Source organism: Zootoca vivipara, chromosome 10 (assembly GCF_965207765.1).
Source record: "Zootoca vivipara chromosome 10, rZooViv2.hap1.1, whole genome shotgun sequence".
In the NCBI taxonomy this organism is placed as follows: Eukaryota; Metazoa; Chordata; class Lepidosauria; order Squamata; family Lacertidae; genus Zootoca; species Zootoca vivipara.
In genome coordinates this window covers 62,640,244-62,656,342 of record NC_142593.1, presented here as the reverse complement: position 1 = coordinate 62,656,342, position 16,099 = coordinate 62,640,244, and the positions used below count along the sequence as shown (strand labels likewise).

General features: G+C 53.8%; 1 protein-coding gene across 1 annotated transcript in view; it reads right to left on the bottom strand.

Moving 5' to 3' along the window:
* LOC148684506 (uncharacterized) overlaps nucleotides 1–15,153 on the bottom strand; it is a 44,293-nt gene extending 29,140 nt beyond the window's left edge. Inside the window, exon 1 of the mRNA XM_088652804.1 lies at nucleotides 15,111–15,153. The gene's annotated coding sequence lies outside the window, so the exon portion shown is untranslated. The remainder of the gene's footprint in view (nucleotides 1–15,110) is intronic.
* Nucleotides 15,154–16,099: the final 946 nt, after the last annotated feature.

Here is a 16,099-nt window from a genome sequence, read left to right as displayed (position 1 = left end):
GGTCCCGCCCCCGGGGTCGGGGCGCGGCGCGTGCTGCAGCTCTTGCCACGTCCCGCCGCCGGGTTGGAGCTCGGCAAAGCACGCACTGCTGCCTTTGCAGGCTCCCGCTCCGTCGGGGCTCGGCAAAGCGCTCGCTGCTGCCTTTGCTGGCTCCCGCTCCATCGGCTCCCGACCCAGCGGGACCTGGCAAGGGTAGCAGCACGCGCAGCGCCGCGCCCCGACCCAGCAGGAGCCGGCAGAAACAGCAGCACGCGCTTTGCCGGCTCCCACTCAGTCGGGGCTCGGCAAAGCGCGTGCTGCTGCTCTTGCCAGGTCCCGCTGGGTCAGGATTTGGCGTGGGGCACGCTGCGGGTCACGCAGGGTCCTGCTGGGTCGGGGCTCAGCGCGGGGCGTGCTGCAGCTTCTGCCGGCTCCCGCTGCATCTGAGCACGCACCGCACGTTGCGCATCCGCTTCCGGCAAGGACTGGCATCTTCCTTTTCCTGTTCCTTACGGAAGTGCCACCTGGACCTGCTCCCAGCACAGTATAGTACCGGTACCCCAGCATGTCTTATTTTGGGGGGATGCCTTATATTTTATTGCCTTGAGAAAATCGTGCCATGGCTTATTTTATAGGCACGTCTTAAAATGTGAGAAACACGGTATGGATGTTGGTGATCTGACACTAAGTAAAAGCGAAACTAAAGAAGTGCCATGGTCATTGGTCACATGTAATGTCTCCGGGAAACCTTGGACCTCAGCAATGAGGAGGCACCGCTGCTAAGACAGTCTTTACTGAGCTGTAGACATGGTTTATTGAAGAATAACACACAGCGACAACATCCACCCGGCAAGGGAGGAAAAGCACAAGACGAGTGAATGGGTGGGGAACAGGTTACCACTAAAATACCTGTATCCCAGTTAATAGGATTCAGGTGCACATAATAAGATTCCACACTTAAAGTCACATACATCACAGTCAGATCACTACCTGGTGCAACTGGACTTCTCCACAGCTCTTCCCCTCTCTATGGAGGTGGACCAATTTGGATGGTCCGCCCCCGCCACTTAATGGATCCAAATGGTTTCCAGAGAGTGGTACCCTGTTTCTCATATTTTAAGACATACCCATAAAATAAGCCATAGCAGGATTTTTAAGCATTCAAGGAATATAAGCCATACCCCGAAAATAAGACATAGTGATAGGCGCAGCAGCAATGCCGGCCGCGGCAGGAGGAGGAGGAAAAAAATAAGACATCCCTTGAGAATAAGCCATAGTGTGTTTTTTGAGGAAAAAAATAAATATAAGACGTGTCTTATAATATGAGAAACACGGTAGGGGATGTTTTATCCCATGTTGATGGCCTTTCAGCCGATTCCCTGGTGGCCCGATGGAATGTAGGGCTATTCTCCGAAGCGCCCTCTCCAATTGCATGGAGCCTGGACAGCCCCGTGCTTCTCCATGGATCTGAGGGCAATGAAACAATCGTTGAGACGGTTAGAGCGCCGGTGGCGGATAACTCATTCTGAAGCTGACCGGACACAGGTTAGAGCTCAATGTCGAGCCTACCAAGTGGCGGTAGCGACGGCGAAGAAGACTTTCTTCACCGCCTCTATTACAACTGCAGAAAACAGCAGCAGGAGACTTTTTCAGGTGGTTCGCAGTTTAGTGGAACCACCTGCTCCATCGGGGCCCAGTACGGGCCCCATGATCTCCTGCACTGGACTGTCTAGTCCAGTTGCGTGGGATCAATTCCATTCTGTTACCTCCGAGGATGTGGACAGGCTGCTTGGACGAGTGAAACCAACCACCTGTCTCCTTGATCCTTGCCCATCCTGGCTTATAAAAGCTTTGCTGGTTGGTGAATGCTTCTCTCTGTGAGGCAGCCTTCCGAGACCCGCTGAAAGAGGCGGTTATTAAACCGCTTCTTTAAAAACCATCTTTAGATGCGGCCAATATGGCCAACTATCGCCCAGTCTCAAATCTTCCATTCTTGGGCAAGGCGATTGAGCGAGTGGTTGCTGAACAATTCCAGGCACACCTGGACAGGGGCGTAGCCAGGACGAAAATTGGGGGGGGCAAGGGGCGGGGGCAAGGGGCAGGGCCAAGGGGCGGGGGCGGGGCCACAGCGGGGCAAAGGAAGTTCCCTTCTCCCTTGCCAGCTTTCCCTCTGCCCGCCCCGGTGATCGCGGAGGGGGAGGAGGGGATCGGAACAGCTGCTCCGACCCCCCTCCCCCCCTCGAACGGCAGGGGCGAGGGGGCGCCGGGATCGGCCCGAAATCGGGCTGCTCCAACTCCCTCCTCCCCCTCCGCGATCAGCAGGGGCGAGAGGGCGCCGGGATCAGCCCGAAATCGGGCTGCTCCGATCCCCTCCTCCCCCTCTGCGATCGCCGGGGCGGGTGGAGGGAAAGCCCCAGAGCCGCGCAAAGCGTTTGGCTGGCTTTTCCCCCGCCCGCCCCACAGCCAGCCAGGGAGAAGGGAGATGTCCCTTCTCCCTGGCTGGCTGTGGGGCGGGCGGAGGGAAAGCCCCAGAGCCGCGCAAAGCGTTTGGCTGGCTGTCCCCCCGCCCGCCCCACAGCCAGCCAGGGAGAAAGGAGACGTCCCTTCTCCCTGACTGGCTGTGGGGCGGGCGGAGGGAAAGCCCCAGAGCTGCGCAAAGCGTTTGGCTGGCTTTCGCTCCGCACACCCCACAGCCAGCCGGCTAGAAGGGACGTCTCCCTTCTCCCTGGCTTTCCCTCCACCCGCCCCACAGCCAGCCAGGGAGAAGGGAGACGGCACCGGGTGGGCTGCAGGCCAGGCTGGCCCGCGGCCCTGCCTCTAGAGGGGGGCAACTGCCCCCTCCTGCCCCCTCCTGCCTACGCCCATGCACCTGGAAGAAGCGGACCATTTGGTTCCCTTCCAGTCGGGATCCTTGCCCATCCTGGCTTATAAAAGCTAGCCGGGAAGGGCTGGGCGATGGGCTTTGCGGGTTGGTGAATGTTTTTCTTTGTGAGGCAGCCTTCCCAGACCCGCTGAAAGAGGCGGTTATTAAACCGCTTCTTTAAAGACCATCTTTAGATGCGGCCAATATGGCCAACTATCGCCCAGTCTCAAATCTTCCATTCTTGGGCAAGGTGATTGAGCGAGTGGTTGCTGAACAATTCCAGGCACACCTGGAAGAAGCGGACCATTTGGATCCCTTCCAGTCGGGATTCAGGCCTCATCATGGGACTGAAACTGCCTTGGTTGCACTGGTTGATGATCTCCAGCGGGCTGGGGACAAAGGTGAGAGCTGTTTCCTAGTTCTGCTGGATCTCTCAGTGGCTTTTGACACCATCAACCATAACATCCTTCTGGACTGTCTAGAGGGGTTGGGAGCTGGGGGCACTGTCATACAGTGGTTCCGCTCCTTCCTCCTGGGCCGTGTTCAGAGAGTGGTGGTGGGGGATGAGTGTTTGGACCCCTGGGCTCTCACTTGTGGGGTCCCTCAGGGCTCTGTCCTCTCCCCCATGCTTTTTAACATCTACATGCAGCCGCTGGGAGAGATCATCAGGGGGTTTGGGCTGGGTGTTCATCAGTATGCGGATGATACCCAGCTCTACCTCTCTTTCAAATCAGAACCAGTGAAGGCGGTGAAGGTCCTGTGTGAGTGCTTGGAGGCGGTTGGAGGATGGATGGTGGCTAACAGATTGAGGTTGAATCCTGACAAGACAGAAGTACTGTGTTGGGGGGACAGGAGGCGGGCAGGTGTGGAGGACTCCCTGGTCCTGAATGGGGCAACTGTGCCCCTGAAGGACCAGGGGCGCAGTCTGGGAATCATTTTGGACCCACAGCTGTCCATGGAGGCTCAGGTTAATTCTGTGTCCAGGGCAGCTGTCTACCAGCTCCATCTGGTACGCAGGCTGAGACCCTACCTGCCTGCAGACTGCCTCACCAGAGTGGTGCATGCTCTAGTTATCTCTCGCTTGGAATACTGCAATGCACTCTATGTGGGGCTACCTTTGAGGGTGACCCGGAAACTACAACTAATCCAGAATGTGGCAGCTAGACTCAGGGGCGTCTTTCCCCTTGGGCTGAGTGGAACCCTGGGCCATGTTGCCTGCCCAGCCGGGGCGCATTGAGGAGGCACACGGAACCACCCGCGTGTCCGCTTCCCCCGCTTCACTCCTTTCCCGGTGGCGGAGCTGCCTCCGTCAAGGGGCTGTGCCCCCACCTGCTCAGCCCAGCCCAGCCGCCCGACGCTGCGCGCTCCTTGGGGTGCAGATTGCCGTGCCTCCGACAAAGCCACCTCGAAGGCGGGGAGGGGCACCTGGAACCATAGTTTTTGGTCTGTTTTTTTAAAATTCTGGTACATCGCTCATGCAAAGAAAAGATCCTGCACTGCGTGTCTCAGGCCTGATCGATCAACTTTGGCAGACGCAGTAAGGCTGTTGTTTAAAGAGAAAGTACCATAAACAGAGAAGCAACTCCACACGAGGCAGGCTTTGGAAGGTGAAATAGCAAAAGGTTTATTTGGTAACGCTCTGTCGGAATGCCACTTGATTCGCAAGGACACGTCAATTGCAGCATTTTCATTTTAAACCGTTCTCTCAAAGTGAGGCTCCACTTTTCCAAATGCCCCTGTGAGGCAGGGACAACCACCCACCCACCCACCCACCAGCCTGGGAAAACCAAGACTATGGACCACAGCATGTTCTGGTCAGGGCCCGCCTGTCAGAGCCAGTGTCATATGCCATTGGTTTGCCTGGGTGTCGAGGACATACCCATCCACCCGCAGCCCTTGTATGCAAGAAAATGAATCATGTGATATAGAAAAATATGGGGGAGAAATATCCACTGTGCAAAGCACAACCTGCCCGCATCCTTCACTTCCCTAACTTTGCCTATGGGGGCCGCCATTTTCAAGGGTTGCCCAACTGGGCCATTGAGCAGAGATGAGTCGGAAGGCACGGTGGTCTCTGTTTCGAAACATAGAATTGTAGAATTGGAGGGGACTATTAGAGTCATCTAATCCAACCCGGAATCTTGCCCAACCTGAGGCTCGAACCCATGACCCTGAGATTAAGGGTCTCATGCTCTACCAACTGAGCTATCCAGCAACAGAGGCTGTAATTTTGGAGCTGGCAGTCCATCAGTCTTGATTACCTATGTCAGTTTCCCCCAACTTGGTGCCCTCCAGACTCCAGCTCCCATCTTCTTCCCAAAGTTCAGGGATGGTGGGAGTTGCAATCCCAAACATCTGGAAGGCAATGAGGTTGAGGAAAGCTGTACTTGAAGGGAGGCCAGCACTGTTTGTGTGAATCTGGTCATTATAATGAAGACAACGCCCTCAGCAGCAAGGCACCCACCAAACCAAAATAACAACATTTATTTATTGTGACATTGGCGCTCGGCTGTCAAGGAACCATTTTGTTAGCACCAATGTGGTGAACCTTTAGCCCGCCAGACATTGATGAACCACAACTACCATCAGCCCCACCCAGCAAGCAGAGCCAGCGACCAGGGATGACGGGATGATGGGAGTTGTAGTGCAGTAACATGAGGAGGTTCCCCATACCTGAGTTCAGGGATGTTCTTGATGGATTTCATCATTTTATTAAGGGGTGTCCTTGTGGGGTTTTCTCTTGCTTGCTGTTCTTTGATCCCTTGACTACCTTGTCAGTCCTTGAGAGTGTTCTTGCCCTTTTAAGAGTTCTCTGGAAGGAAGTTTTCTTTTTCTGGGATACGTGAGACTTTTCCCAGAAGAGTGCTATACTCATGGAAGAAGTTACAGTGGTACCTCGGTTTATGAACACAATTTGTTCCGGAAGTCTGTTCATAAACTGAAGCGTTCATAAACTGAAGCGAACTTTCCCATCGAAAGTAATGGAAAGTGAATCAATCCGTTCCAGATGGGTCTGCGGCATTCGTAAACTGAAAATTCGTAAACCGAGGTTCCACTGTACACCTAATGGCCTGGCTTCTTCCATGTCCATCGTCAAGGGACAGCAGCTCTCTCAAGCTCTGGCCCTATGGATGGGATTTATACCTACCCCTCCATCTCTGTTCAGCTTTCCTTCAACTGACACCAACTCCTGACAAATCATTGAAAATCCACATGCAGGTTAGTCCTTTGGTAACTCAATTCATACACTAAATATTGGCTGATAATCAAGAGGAAGGCAAAATGGACGTGCTCGCCTATGGACAAATGTGACTTCAGGACTCAGCCAGAACCATTTTTTTCAGTGTCAGGGTTTGACCCTGGGACATGTGAAGGAATGAGGAATGAGAGTTTCTTTGTGCATGGACAGAGTGCTGAACGGCTACAACCAGCCTCTGCACATCTGAGCTTAAAGGGAACGGCTTTTGGGAGAGGCATGTATAGGTGCGCTTAAACCGAAAGAGGTCGCTTTAGAAATTCAGCACCATTTCTTACATGTTCATAATAAGTAGAACTTAAAAATATATGCATCTTGATTTTAGGAAAAGGGGTTTTTAAGTGCTCAGGCTCACAATGTAAAGAAAAAGAAAAAGAAAATAACACTTGCAACTGTAAGTATCTTATTTTTCCTTATTTTAATAATTTCAATGGGGGGTGTGACCAAAAAAATCCACACCGGGTACCACCTGACCTTGCTGGGTCGACAACTCTGGGAAACAGAGGGGGTGGGGGGCTGGAGGGATCCTTGCACTACAGCGCTGGATATGCTTAAGACAGCCCTGGCTAAACTGGTGACTGGGAGTGGCCACTGAGACCACAAACCACCGGTCCTGAAAGACCTACATTGGCTGTGCCCCTGGGCATTATAAGTGATTTGACAGCTGTAGCGCGGCAAAAAAAAAGGCAAAGAAGATCAGCTGTCAGCCTTTTTGTCGCGCTACAGCTGGTTCCCCTTTGCGTTACGCTGGTCTCCGCCGGTTGCCGCTCACCGCTTGTGGCAACTGGCAGAGACCAGCAGAACACAAAGGAGAACAAGCTGTAGCGCAGAGAGAAGGCAAAGGAAGATCAGCTTCCCGCGCTGACAGCTGATCTTCCTTTGCCATCTTTCTGCGCTACAGCTGGTTCCCCTGTTGTTGCCACTCGCCGCCGCTTTGTCTTTCTATGGCTGCGCTTCGCAAGATGAAGCGGCGGTCATAGAAAACCTCGTTGTCTTGCGAGTCCCTCGTGCAAAGCAAAACGCTTTCGTCTTGCGGGTTTTTTGTTGCGCGAGGCATTCGTCTTGTGAGGTACCACTGTAAATAATAATAATAATAATAATTGTGAGGGACAAGGGGTATCGCGAAGCCCCTCCCCTCCTGAGTTCCAGCCCAGCCCCGAGTGAGGCTGAAAAGAGGGAAAGCTCCAGCTCAAGTGGGGAAACAGGAAGTGGTGTCCAAGGCTCTGGCAGGGTAGAAGAGCCATCGTCCCAGGTGGGACAGGAAGGGGGAAGGAAGGGGGGCAGACCCGTCCCCCCAACTCCGGAATTGCGCAGAAAGCGTCGGGGGAAGAGGATGGGTCTCCCCAAGTTGTTATGCTGGCGCAAGACGCGCCAAAAGCCACTTGGAGGTTCTGATTCAAGCTGAACAGATGTGTCTTTGTAAATAGCACTGCCATCAGCACTGTAAATACTCAGCACCAATAAAAGATAAAATGCAGAGCTGTGTAGAGTCGTTACTCTGAAGTAGCCCACTCCGGCCACCGTGACAATAATAATAATAAATAATTTATTATTTATACCCCGCCCATCTGGCTGGGTTTCCCCAGCCACTCTGGGCGGCTTCCAACAGAAAAATTAAATAAAACAATCAATTAAACATTAAAAGCCTCCCTAAACAGGGCTGCCTTCAGATGTCTTCTGGTAGCTGTTTTTCTCTTTGATATCTGATGGGAGGGCGTTCCACAGGGTGGGCGCCACCACCGAGAAGGCCCTCTTCCTGGTTCCCTGCAACTTGGCTTCTCGCAACAAGGGAACTGCCAGAAGGCCCTCGGTACTGGACCTCAAAGTCTGGGCAGAACCATGGGGGTGGAGACACTCCTTCAGGTATACTGGACCGAGGCAATTTAGGGCTTAAAAAGTCAGCACCAACACTTTGAATTGTGCTCAGGAACGTACTGGGAGCCAATGTAGATCTATCAAGATCAGTGTTATGTGGTCTCAGCGGCCGCTTCCACTCACCAGTCTAGCTGCCGCATTCTGGATTAGTTGTAGTTTCCGGGTCACCTTCATAGGTAGCCCCATGTAGAGCGCATTGCAGTAATCCAAGCGGGAGATAACCAGAGCATGCACCACTCTGGCGAGACAGTCTGCAGGCAGGTAGGGTTTCAGCCTGCGTACCAGATTGAGCTGATAGACAGCTGCCCTGGACACAGAATTGACCTGTGCCTCCATGGACAGCTGTGAGTCCAAAATGACTCCCAGGCTGCGCCCCTGGTCCTTCAGGGGCACAGTTGCCCCATTCAGGACCAGGGAGTCCTCCACACCTGCCCACCTCCTGTCCCCCACAAACAGTACTTCTGTCTTGTCAGGATTCAACCTCAATCTGTTAGCCACCATCCATCCTCCAACCGCCTCCAGGCACTCACACAGGACCTTCACTGCCATCACTGGTTCTGATTTGAAAGAGAAGTAGAGCTGGGTATCATCCGCATACTGATGAACACCCAGCCCAAACCCCCTGATGATCTCTCCCAGCAGCTGCATGTAGATGTTAAAAAGCATGGGGGAGAGGACAGAGCCCTGAGGCACCCCACAAGTGAGAGCCCAGGGGTCCAAACACTCATTCCCCACCCCCACTCTCTGAACATGGCCCAGGAGGAAGGAGCGGAACCACTGTATGACAGTGCCCCCAGCTCCCAACCCCTCTAGACGGTCCAGAAGTATGTTATGGTCGATGCTGTCAAAAGCCACTGAGAGATCCAGCAGAACTAGGAAACAGCTCTCACCTTTGTCCCTAGCCCGCTGGAGATCATCAACCAGTGCAACCAAGGCAGTTTCAGTCCCATGATGAGGCCTGAATCCCGACTGGAAGGGAACCAAATGGTCCGCTTCTTCCAGGTGCATGGGCGTAGGCAGGAGGGGGCAGGAGGGGGCAGTTGCCCCCCCTAGAGGCAGGGCCGCGGGCCAGCCTGGCCCGCAGCCCACCCGGTGCCGTCTCCCTTCTCCCTGGCTGGCTGTGGGGCGGGTGGAGGGAAAGCCAGGGAGAAGGGAGACGTCCCTTCTAGCCGGCTGGCTGTGGGGTGGGCGGAGGGAAAGCCAGCCAAACGCTTTGCGCAGCTCTGGGGCTTTCCCTCCGCCCGCCCCACAGGCAGCCAGGGAGAAGGGACGTCTCCTTTCTCCCTGGCTGGCTGTGGGGCGGGCGGGGGAAAAGCCAGCCAAACGCTTTGCGCGGCTCTGGGGCTTTCCCTCCGCCCGCCCCACAGCCAGCCAGGGAGAAGGGACGTCTCCTTTCTCCCTGGCTGGCTGTGGGGCGGGCGGGGGGACAGACAGCCAAACGCTTTGCGCGGCTCTGGGGCTTTCCCTCCGCCCGCCCCACAGCCAGCCAGGGAGAAGGGACATCTCCCTTCTCCCTGGCTGGCTGTGGGGCGGGCGGGGGAAAAGCCAGCCAAACGCTTTGCGCGGCTCTGGGGCTTTCCCTCCGCCCGCCCCACAGCCAGCCAGGGAGAAGGGACGTCTCCTTTCTCCCTGGCTGGCTGTGGGGCGGGCGGGGGGACAGCCAGCCAAACGCTTTGCGCGGCTCTGGGGCTTTCCCTCCGCCCGCCCCACAGCCAGCCAGGGAGAAGGGACATCTCCCTTCTCCCTGGCTGGCTGTGGGGCGGGCGGGGGAAAAGCCAGCCAAACGCTTTGCGCGGCTCTGGGGCTTTCCCTCCACCCGCCCCGGCGATCACAGAGGGGGAGGAGGGGATCGGAGCAGCCCGATTTCGGGCTGATCCCGGCACCCTCTCGCCCCTGCTGATCGCGGAGGGGGAAGAGGGAGTTGGAGCAGCCCGATTTCGGGCCGATCCCGGCGCCCCCTCGCCCCTGCCGTTCGAGGGGGGGAGGGGGGTCGGAGCAGCTGTTCCGATCCCCTCCTCCCCCTCCGCGATCACCGGGGCGGGCAGAGGGAAAGCTGGCAAAGGAGAAGGGAACTTCCCTTGCCCCGCTGTGGCCCCGCCCCCGCCCCTTGGCCCTGCCCCTTGCCCCCGCCCCTTGCCTCCCCTAATTTTCGTCCTGGCTACGCCCCTGTCCAGGTGTGCCTGGAATTGTTCAGCAACCACTCGCTCAATCGCCTTGCCCAAGAATGGAAGATTTGAGACTGGGCGATAGTTGGCCATATTGGCCGCATCTAAAGATGGTTTTTAAAGAAGCGGTTTAATAACCGCCTCTTTCAGCGGGTCTCGGAAGGCTGCCTCACAGAGAGAAGCATTCACCAACCCGCAAAGCTTTTATAAGCCAGGATGGGCAAGGATCAAGGAGACAGGTGGTTGGTTTCACTCGTCCAAGCAGCCTGTCCACATCCTTGGTGGTAACAGATTGGAATTGATCCCACGCAACTGGACTAGACAGACCTCCAGCGCTCCCCCGCCCCGGTCCTGCTCCCACAGTGGAGTTTACCTCTTCCCGAATCTGAGCGACTTTATCTGCAAAAAAACTTTGCAAAATCATTGCAAGGGATCATGGGGCCCGTACTGGGCCCCGATGGAGCAGGTGGTTTCACTAAACTGCGAACCACCTGAAAAAGGCTCCTGCTGTTGTTTTCCGCAGATGCAATAGAGGCGGTGAAGAAAGTCTTCTTCGTGGTCACTACCACCACTTGGTAGGCTTGACATTGAGCTCTAACCCATGTCTGGTCAGCTTCAGAATGAGTTATCCGCCACCGGCGCTCTAGCCATCTCAACGATTGTTTCATTGCCCTCAGATCCATGGAGAACCACGGGGCTGTCCAGGCTCCATGCAATTGTAGAGGGCGCTTCGGAGCCAAACAGTCAACAGCCCTGGTCAACTCGACATTCCAGCGGGCCACCAGGGAATCGGCTGTTGAGATTAATAGCCCGTAATTGGCTAATTATCGATAACACAGCTTTGTGAGAAAGAAAGATAGCAGAGAAATCTATCTGCCTACGAACAAATTCTTAGCTGCGTTGCAGACGTACAAAAAATACTTGCCCAGTATGCTCCGTCAAAAATGCCCAGCCTCTGTTTCTAAAAACCGCAGAAACATAACCCCCAAGTCTGAATTGGTCCCACCTCCCTGGAGAGGGGAAGAGTCGTGGAGAAGTCAAGTTGCACCAGGTAGTGATCTGACCATGGCACATCTTTCGGTTCGCTTTTACTTAGTGTCAGATCACCAACATCCATACTTGATCTGTCAATATTTTCATCTTCTGCCGTTCATGTTTTTGCGCCCTGGTATCACCAGGAAGCTGTGGATCCTTGATTTTTGTGTTGCAGGCTGTGCCCTGGGCATGATATGAGATTTGAGGCTGAATTTGGGGGGGGGGGCCATGCAAATAGGTGAAGATTCGTGAGGATCCGTGCTTCAAAACCACGTTTTTGGGCCACGGTGTCACCAGGAAGCTGTGGATCCTTGATTTCTGTGGTGCAGGCTGTACCCCTGGGCATGATATGTGATTTGAGGGTGAATTAGGGCGGGTCCCATGCAAATAGGTGAAGATTCTTGAGGATCCGTGCTTCAAAACCACGTTTTTGGGCCACGGTGTCGCCAGGACGCTGTGAATCCTTGATTTCTGTGGTGCAGGCTGTACGCCTGGGCATGATATGTGATTTGAGGGTGAATGGGGGGGGGGCTCCATGCAAATAGGTGAAGATTCGCGAGGATCCGTGAGGATCCGTGCTTCAAAACCACGTTTTTGGGCCACGGTGTCGCCGGGAAGTTGTGGATCCTTGATTTTTGTGGTGCAGGCTGTACCCCTGGCCATGATATGTGATTTGAGGGTGAATTTGGGCGGGTCCCATGCAAATAGGTGAAGATTCTTGAGGATCCGTGCTTCAAAACCACGTTTTTGGGCCACGGTGTCGCCAGGACGCTGTGGATCCTTGATTTTTGTGGTGCAGGCTGTACCCCTGGGCATGATATGTGATTTGAGGGTGAATTTGGGCGGGTCCCATGCAAATAGGTGAAGATTCGCGAGGATCCGTGAGGATCCGTGCTACAAAGCCACGTTTTCGGGCCACGGTGTCGCCAGGACGCTGTGGAACCTTGATTTTTGTGGTGCAGGCTGTACCCCTGGGCATGATATGTGATTTGAGGGTGAATTTGGGCGGGTCCCATGCAAATAGGTGAAGATTCTTGAGGATCCGTGCTTCAAAACCACGTTTTTGGGCCACGGTGTCGCCAGGACGCTGTGAATCCTTGATTTCTGTGGTGCAGGCTGTACGCCTGGGCATGATATGTGATTTGAGGGTGAATTTGGGGGGGCTCCATGCAAATAGGTGAAGATTCGCGAGGATCCGTGAGGATCCGTGCTTCAAAACCACGTTTTTGGGCCAGGGTGTCGCCGGGAAGTTGTGGATCCTTGATTTTTGTGGTGCAGGCTGTACCCCTGGCCATAATATGTGATTTGAGGGTGAATTTGGGCGGGTCCCATGCAAATAGGTGAAGATTCTTGAGGATCCGTGCTTCAAAACCACGTTTTTGGGCCACGGTGTCGCCAGGATGCTGTGGATCCTTGATTTTTGTGGTGCAGGCTGTACCCCTGGGCATGATATGTGATTTGAGGGTGAATTGGGGGGGGCTCCATGCAAATAGGTGAAGATTCTTGAGGATCCGTGCTTCAAAACCACGTTTTTGGGCCACGGTGTCGCCAGGACGCTGTGGATCCTTGATTTTTTGTGGTGCAGGCTGTACCCCTGGGCATGATATGTGATTTGAGGGTGAATTGGGGGGGGGGGCTCCATGCAAATAGGTGAAGATTCGCGAGGATCCGTGAGGATCCGTGCTTCAAAGCCACGTTTTCGGGCCATGGTGTCGCCAGGACGCTGTGAATCCTTGATTTCTGTGGTGCAGGCTGTACCCCTGGGCATGATATGTGATTTGAGGGTGAATTTGGGGGGGCTCCATGCAAATAGGTGAAGATTCGCAAGGATCCGTGCTTCAAAACCACGTTTTTGGGCCACGGTGTCGCCAGGACGCTGTGAATCCTTGATTTCTGTGGTGCAGGCTGTACCCCTGGCCATGATATGTGATTTGAGGGTGAATTTGGGGGGGCCCCATGCAAATAGGTGAAGATTCGCAAGGATCCATACTTCAAGACCACGTTTTTGGGCCACGGTGTCGCCGGGAAGTTGGGGATCCTTGATTTTTGTGGTGCAGGCTGTACCCCTGGGCATGATATGTGATTTGAGGGAGATTTGGGGGGGGCATGCAAAAAGGTGAAGATTCTTGAGGTTCCGTGCTTCAAAACCATGTTTTTGGGCCACGGTGTCGCCAGGACGCTGTGAATCCCTGATTTTTTGTGGTGCAGGCTGTACCCCTGGGCATGATATGTGATTTGAGGGTGAATTTGGGGGGGCTCCATGCAAATAGGTGAAGATTCGCGAGGATCCGTGAGGATCCGTGCTTCTAAACCACGTTTTTGGGCCACGGTGCCGCCGGAAAGTTGTGGATCCTTGATTTCTGTGGTGCAGGCTGTACCCCTGGCCATGATATTTGATTTGAGGGTGAATTTGGGCGGGTCCCATGCAAATAGGTGAAGATTCGCAAGGATCCGTGCTTCAAAACCACGTTTTTCGGCCACAGTGTCGCCAGGAAGCTGTGGATCCTTGATTTTTGAGTTGCAGGCTGTACCCCTGGGCATGATATGTTATTTGAGGGAGATTTGGGGGGGGCATACAAAAAGGTGAAGATTCTTGAGGATCCGTGCTTCAAAACCATGTTTTTGGGCCACGGTGTCACCGGGAAGTTGTGGATCCTTGATTTTTGTGGTGCAGGCTGTACCCCTGGGCATGATATGTGATTTGAGGGTGAATTTGGGCGGGTCCCATGCAAATAGGTGAAGATTCTTGAGGATCCGTGCTTCAAAGCCAGGTTTTTGGGCCACGGTGTCGCCAGGACGCTGTGAATCCTTGATTTCTGTGGTGCAGGCTGTACGCCTGGGCATGATATGTGATTTGAGGGTGAATTTGGGGGGGCTCCATGCAAATAGGTGAAGATTCGCGAGGATCCGTGAGGATCCGTGCTTCAAAACCACGTTTTTGGGCCACGGTGTCGCCGGGAAGTTGTGGATCCTTGATTTTTGTGGTGCAGGCTGTACCCCTGGGCATGATATGTGATTTGAGGGTGAATTTGGGGGGGCTCCATGCAAATAGGTGAAGATTCGCAAGGATCCGTGCTTCAAAACCACGTTTTTGGGCCACGGTGTCACCAGGAAGCTGTGGATCCTTGATTTTTGTGGTGCAAGATATACCCCTGGACATGATATGTGATTTGAGGGTGAATTAGGGGGGGTCCCATGCAAAAAGCGTGGGGTTCCATGAGGATCCGTGCTTCAAAACCACGTTTTTGTGCCATTGAGACCACACGAAACAGTGGGTGCGTGATTTTTTTGGTGGTGCCTATAGACTAAGATGTGTTCTAGAGTATCATGGTGGTTTTATTTTGTTTCTATATAAAAATCATATGAATTCATGAGGATCCGTGCCTCGGAACCACGTTTTTGTGGTGCTGCAGGGCAGCAAAGTTTTGGATCCACGTTTTTTATAGTCCAGTCGGTAGTCGTGGCTTCCAGATGTGATATGACACTGGATTTGTTGGAGTTGTTTTTAAAAAAGTGGAGGATCCATGAGGATCCGTGTAGATCCGCGTTTTACCTTCTTCCAATGGCTCTCAGGGAAGAGGACAGTCTAGGCGAATAATGAGAGAAAGGAACAGTATATGCAGATAACGACTGCATGGAAAACAAAATAGGACATGATTCAGGTAGGTAGCTGTGTTGGTCTGACGCAGTCAAAATATATAACAAATAATAATAATAAATTGTCCAGTAGCACCTTAGAGACCAACTAAGCTTTGGTGTGAAGGCACACTTCTTCAGATACAGATTACTTGCCTACAGGATACTGTTCCTTCTATGGCAAACTGCTTTTCCTCACGATGCATTTATATTCAATCTGCTGCTGATTTCTCTTGGATATCTTATACTCACATTGTTCATGAACTCAAATCCCCTCCTGAGCTAAAGAGACGGGCCTTACTCGCCATCTTGAAGTAACCGCCAACCGCCAACTCCAACGTCTCTCCGCCCGGCCACGCCCCCCGCGCCCCACTCTCGGCTCCCATTGGCCGACAGGGCCCGGCCTTTGCCCAGATACGGGGTCGTAGGAGCCGGCCAATAGGGAGGAATCGAAACGGGCGGGGGGAGAAAGGGAGGAGGAGGAGGAGCCGGCTCTCCCATTGCCTTCTGGGAGACGTAGTGCCTGTTCTCCATTCCTCCTATAGAATACAAGTAGTACAGGTACAGTACAGGCATTGGCAAACTCGGCCCTCCCGATGTTTATGACTTCCCATCATCCCTAGCAAACAGGACCAGTTCTCAGGGATGATGGGAATTGTAGTCCCAAAAGATATGGAGGGCCGAGTTTGCCTATGCCTGACATACTTGCTTGTTGTGGTTGTGGAGGCAGAGAGGCAGAGACTGCCAGCACATTGCCCTGATCTTTCCCTTTTTCTCTCTCACAACAGCCCTGCCAGGTAGGCCAGGCTGAGAAGCAGAGATCTTTTCCTATATTTATCATCACAACAGCCCTTCAAGGTTGGCCAGGCTGAGAGGCAGAGACTGCAAGCACATCGCCCTGATCTTTTCCTATATTTATCATCACAACAGCCCTGCAAGGGAGGCCAGGCTGAGAGGCAGAGACTGTCAGCACATTGCCCTGATCTTTTCCTATATTTATCATCACAACAGCCCTGCAAAGGAGGCCAGGCTGAGAGGCAGAGACTGCCAACACATTGCCCTGATCTTTCCCTTTTTTTCTCTCACAACAGCCCTGCCAGGTAGGCCAAGCTGAGAAGCAGAGATCTTTTCCTATATTCATCATCACATCAGCCCTGCCAGGTAGGCCAGGCTGAGAAGCAGAGATCTTTTCCTATATTTATCATCACATCAGCCCTGCCAGGTAGGCCAGGCTGAGAAGCAGAGATCTTTTCCTATATTTATCATCACAACAGCCCTGCGAGTTTGGCC